The sequence below is a fragment of the Lepidochelys kempii genome, unplaced genomic scaffold (genome assembly GCF_965140285.1).
Source record: "Lepidochelys kempii isolate rLepKem1 unplaced genomic scaffold, rLepKem1.hap1 scaffold_96, whole genome shotgun sequence".
Taxonomy (NCBI): domain Eukaryota; kingdom Metazoa; phylum Chordata; order Testudines; family Cheloniidae; genus Lepidochelys; species Lepidochelys kempii.
Window position 1 is genome coordinate 446,495 of NW_027621940.1, and position 5,947 is coordinate 452,441.

Consider the following 5,947-nt stretch of genomic DNA (forward strand, 5'->3'; position numbering starts at 1 on the left):
CCGTTTGGAATTACAGACTACAACTCACCTGGGTATGAATTTTACCGGCTTTAACCCCTCGTGACCCTCATTCCCTTTCCTTAGCTCACAAACCTTTAGCGAGTATCCTACAGACCTGGCTGCCAGCGTTGCCTTTGGTGGAGGATCTGGGGTCCCGGGGCTCTGGGGTAAGTGACCGGTCTCCTGGGGCTGGGAACAACCTGGGTGGGCTGGTTTGGGGTGTACGTGACCTTTCCTCACAAAGTCCGGCTTGTCTGAGAGTATCTGAGGGGACTGGCTGTGACTCCGGGGTCAGACGGGGGCAGCGATCCAGGAGTTCACGCTGGGTGAAATCTGCTCACAGAGCACCACCGGTTGGGGGGATCTGCCCTGTTTCCTGACACCTTCCCTGAGCCCGGCACTCCCAGTGGAGCCGCTCCAGAGAGCGGGACGAACTGAGCCCTGCAAAATCAACCTAGAAGGACATTTCTCCCCTCCAGGGCGTTCCCGCCTGCCTGGACAGCTGGGTGAGCCACAGCCTCTCCTTCCCACAGCCCTCCTTCCCCAGCGGAGCTCAGCCAGCCGGTGCCTTTCCCCCAGCCATGGGCCTTGCCTTCCGGGAGGGGGTCCAGGCAGGACTCCTGGGTTCCATTCCCTGGCCCTGCAAGGGGAGAGGGGTCCAGTGGTTAGAGCAGGGGGCTTGGGAGCCAGGACTCCTGGGCTCTATCCCTGCCTTTCAGAAGGGAGTGGGGTCTGGTGGGTTACAGGGTGGGGTACTGGGAGTCAGGACTCCCGGGTTCTCTTCCTGCCAGCATCACTTGTGCACAGATAGGGGCGGGGGGGGGGCCTGGTACGGGACGGTCAGGGGACAAGGAGTGAGGGGGCTGCTTTCCCCACAGCTTGCTTTATTCAGCCAATGCACAAAAGGAACCCGCAATCCCCCCCAAAGAGAAGCAGCAGCCGGAGGCTGCTGAAGGGAGGTTCACTGCAGCCCAGCACGCAGCAGAAGGGGAGGACGCCAGGGCAGGGCTCAGGGCTTCCCGATGCCTCCCCCGGCCCTGGGAACTGGGTAGCACTTGGCCTGGAAGAGCCACTCCAGCGCGCCCCGGGCGTATTTCTTCTCTCCCGCTCTCTTCACACAGGCGCCAGGGGAGGCACATCCAACCGCAGCCCTCCTCAGGGTGATGCCAGCTGGACGGGGGGAGACAGACGTGATCGGGGGCTCCCACATTCCCCCCCCCCCGACCCCGAAGAGATCTCTCACACACTCCCCTCCCAGCAGGACTGCACCAGGCTCTGCAGGCATAGGAGTCTAGTGCTCTGAGCAGGGGGCTTTAACTACGTGAGAACATAACAGAGGAACGGCCCCCCTGGGTCACACCAAAGGTCCATCTAGCCCAGTATCCTCTGGCCAATGCCAGGTGCCCCAGAGGGAAGGAACAGAACAGGGAATCATCCAGTGATCCATACCCTGTCGCCCATTCCCAGCTCCTGGCAAACAGAGGCTAGGGCCACCATCCCTGCCCATCCTGGCTGTAGCCACAGATGGACCTGTCCTCCAGGAACTTCTCTAGTTCCTGTTTGAACCCTGTTATAGTCTGCACCTTCACAACTTCCCCCAGCAATGAGTTCCACAGGTTGACTGTGTGTTGTGTGAAGCAGTACTTCCTTTTATTTGTTTTAAATCTGCTGCCTCTGGTGACCCCTCGTTCTTATGTTAGGAGGAGTAAATAACACTTCCTTATATACTTCCTCCACACCCTTCAACCTTCTCTAGACCTCAATCATATCCCCCCTTAGCCGTCTCTTTTCCAGGTTGAAAAGTCCCACTCTTATTAATCTCTCCTCATGTGGCAGCCGTTCCATCCCCCACATCATTTTGGTTGGGCTTTTCTGAAGCTTTTCCAATTCCAATATCTCTTTTTTGAGATGGGGCGACCACATCCGCACGCAGTGTTCAAGCTGTGGGCGTCCCATGGATTTATACAGAGGCAACATGCTATTGTCTGTCTTATTCTCTGTCTTTTACTTAATGACTCCCAGCATTCTGCTCGCTTTCTTCACCGCAGCTGCACATGGGGTGGATGATTTCAGAGAACTCTCCGCAATGACTCCAAGATCTTTCTTGAGTGGTAAATTCGACCCATCATTGTGTATGTCTACTTGGGATTACGTTTGCCCATGTGCATTACTTTGCATTTATCAACCTTGAATTTCATCTCCCGTATTGTTGCCCAGTCTCCCAGTTCTGAGCGATCCTTTAGTACCACTTCGCTGTCTGCTTTGGACTTAACTATCTTGAGTAGGTTTGTATCTTCTGCAAATTTTGCCACCTCACTATTTACCCCTTTTTCCAGAACATTTTGGAATATGGTGAATAGCACTGGGCCAAGTGCAGATCCCTGGGGGACTCCCACTATTTACGTCTCTCTGTTCTGAAAACTGACCATTTCTTCCTAACCTTTTTTCCCTATCTTTTAACCAGTTACTGAGCCATGAGAGGATTTTATCGCATGACAGCTCACTTTGCTTAAGAGCCTTTGGTGAGGGAGCTTTTCAAAGGCTTTCTGAAAATCTAAGTACACTATATCCACGGGATCCCCCTTGCCACAGGCTTGTTGAACCTTTCAGAGAATTCTAGTAGATTGGTGAGGCATGATTTCCCTTTACGGAAACCATATTGACCCTTCCCCAACAAATTATGTTCATCTGTGTGGCTGACAGTTCTCTTCTTTCCTATAGTTTCAATGAGTTTGCCCTGTACTGAAGTCAGACTTATTGGCCTGTAGTTGCTGGGATCATCTCTGGAGCCCTTTTTAGAAAATTGGTGTGTCATTAGCCATCCTCCAGCCATTTGGGACAGAAGCTGATTTAAATGGTAGGTTACAAACCACAGTTAGTAGTTCTGTAATTTGACATTTCAGTTCTTTCCGAACACCTGGGCGAATCCCATCTGATCCTGGTGACTTATTACTGTTTAATGTATCAATTTGTTGCAAAACCTCCTGTAATGTCTCCTCAATCTGGGACAGTTCCTCAGATTTGTCACCACAAAAGAATGGCTCAGGTTTGGGAATCTCCCTCCCATCCTCAGCTGTGAAGACCGATGCACAGAATTCATTTAGTTTCTCCGCAGTGGCCTTATCCTCCTTGGGTGCTCCTTTGGCATCTCGGCAAGAAGGAATCCAGAGTTCTCTCTGCAACTCTGCCAGGGGAGTGGAGTCTAGTGGGTCAGAGCAAGGGGCCCTGGGACTGAGCCAGGACACCTGGGCTGCACCTCGTGCTCTGTGTTCAGACCCCTCCCGCATCTGGAGGACTTACCCAGTTGAAATATCCCAGATTCCTCAACACAATGGTCCTCGGCACCAGTGCAAGCCAAGGGCTCGTTGTCCTTACAGCTTCCTGTCCACAGTGTGAAGCACGATGGGCACTGCCGGCCGTTCGGGATGGAGCTCACAGTTGGCACTGAGAACAGTCAGACACACACAGTCAGCCAGGGGTGGGGAGTCACCACACGCTGGGCTCGATCCCAGCTCGGGGAAGGGAGTGGGGTCTAGTGGTTAAAGCAGGGGGGCTGGGAGCCAGGACTCCTGGGTTCTGTCCCCAGTTGTAGGAGGGGAGTGGGGTCCAGCGGTTAGAGGTGGGGGGTGGGGTTGGGAGCCAGGACTCCTGGGTTCTCTCCAGGCAGGTGTGGCTGGAGCAGGGCTCTAGGTTTGCAGCCGACACACACCTGGGATGGCCCCGGCATTGCAGCCGTCGGTGTCACAGCAGGCGATGTTCGCCCGCACAGTGACATTGTGCGCGTAGGTGACCGAGAAGGGACCAGGCTCACAGTTCTTGGGCTCTAGGCACGATTTAGCCGTGTAGGACAAGGATCCCTCTGTGGAAGAGAAACAGAGCATCACCTCTGAGCTCCCCAATGGACCCCCAGCTGCTCCATCCTCCCCTTTTGTTCCATCCACCCCACCCCCAACTAATCTCATCTCCCCACCCCTGATAAAATCCTCTCTTCTGTCTGATCCAGGCCCCACAGCCGCCCACTGCAATTCCCCATCTCATCCCATCCCACGTCTATGATATTATCTTTCCAGACTGAGCAGTCCCTGCTCCTGGAAAGGAGCGGAGTCTATTGGTTAGAGTAGGGGGAGGGGCTGGGAGCCAGGACTCCTGGGTTCGACCCCTGGCTTCAGGAGGACAATGGTGTCTATACTTAATAGGAATCTTCTTTCACTCACCCGGCCTGAACCTTGCCACGACAGTGACGCAGGTCCCTTCCGAGGGGGCGCAGGGCTGCAGGGGGCCGGAGCACGATTGCTCTTCGGACACACACACCTCGCATTGCAGAGCGCTCCCTGGAGGTTGGAAAAATCCCTTCTCAGTACAAACCCCGGCTCCCCACCCCACCCAGGCAGTGCCCGTGGGTGAAATACCACCAGGAACCAAGAGGTGGCGCTGTGGGAGTTGTTACCACCAATGCCTTCTCACTGAACGTGTGGGCAGGCAGATCTTGGAGAAATGCCACCTGCTTTTGCAGCAGTTCTGCCCAGTTCCATTTAACTCTCCGGATGGGGAAAGGCATCTTGCTAGCTGGTCATTTGTATCTTACTCAAAACCACAGACAAGTCTGTTTGCTGCCTGAGTGTCTGTGGCTACAATACATTTTCACCTGCTGACGTGGCTATCTGGGGTGCAGCTTGTGCCTGCGAACAAACCCCACACGTCTGTGTAGACAGAAAACAAGAATTCGGCTGCTCTGAAGAGGGGTTTCTGCCTGGCTTTGCGGTCAACCTTTCTCACACACGCACACACCCCGCCGTCACTCTCTGCTCCAGGCCTCTGCCTCTCAGAGTTACGTCAGCTCAGCCACACTTGACTTCAGCCCACTTTTCATCGCTGATCCTGCCAATTCTCTTCTTCAGAATACAATTGACGCTTGTTAAGCCTTTGGATTGATGGCTGTTCGTCTCCAGCCAGCGATCCCAAGAGCATAAACTCTTTCCTCTCCAGAGCGTGGGGGCCTTTAAATTCATTACGTGAGCATAAGGTAGTTTTAAGAAAGAAAGAAAGAAAGAAAGAAAGAAAGAAACATTGATTTTCCCACTTTGGTTTTTTTAGAGCTTTCATGTGGAAACATCAATTAAACCTCAGAACACCTTCCCCTGCCCTTTTATGTCCCTAGATGGTTGCAAAGTTATATTATCCCTATCAAAGAAATATGGAAACTGAGGTAGAAAAAAGATGTGTTCAATTCAGGGTTAGAACCAAGAAGACAGCTGAGAAGTCCTCACTCCTGACTCCCAGCCCGCTCAAACCCACGAGATCCCACACCTCTTTCAGAGCCACGGACAGAACCCGGGAGTCCTGATTTGCAGCCATCTCTGCTCAAACTCACTACACCCCAGCCCGCTTCTACAGCTGGGGAATGAGCCCACAAGTCCTGGCTCCCAGCCCCCCCCCCTTTGCACCCCCATTCCCCTTTCAAACCCGGGGAATGAAGCCAGGAGTCCTGGCAGGAATCTCAGCGCTGACAGGCAGGGGAACATTTCTAGGCAGGACGACATGTGGACGGGGGTGCTGCTCCTCATCGGGATGACCCCAAGCTCGGGCGAGAGCTGGAGGAGGAATGAGAAGAAGGAAGCACAGACGGACTCAGACCCGCTGGCCAGGCCCCTAGTGTGCGCTGTGGGAGTCCCAGACTCCAATCCCTGCTCTCCCCGAGTCAGCCGGGGGACGTGGCTCCGGGTTTTCCTCTTGCTGGTTTTACCCACAAATTCCATCCTGACCCTAGAATCCACCATCGACAGCAGCACTTTCCCCAAGTGAATTCCCGACCCCACCACCCGGCTCCCTGTGCCCGGGGACGGACGGGACTCACCTGTGGCCAGGAGAGCGGACAGCAGGCAGAGGGGCAGAGCAACCCACATGGTGCCTGGATGTTAGCTGCAGTGACAGAACAGTGAGGAAGCAT

The 5,947-nt window shown here is 54.3% G+C and overlaps 1 pseudogene; it reads right to left on the minus strand.

Moving 5' to 3' along the window:
• Positions 1-1,009: 1,009 nt before the first annotated feature.
• On the minus strand, positions 1,010-5,947 carry LOC140904829 (phospholipase A2 inhibitor and Ly6/PLAUR domain-containing protein-like; annotated as a pseudogene).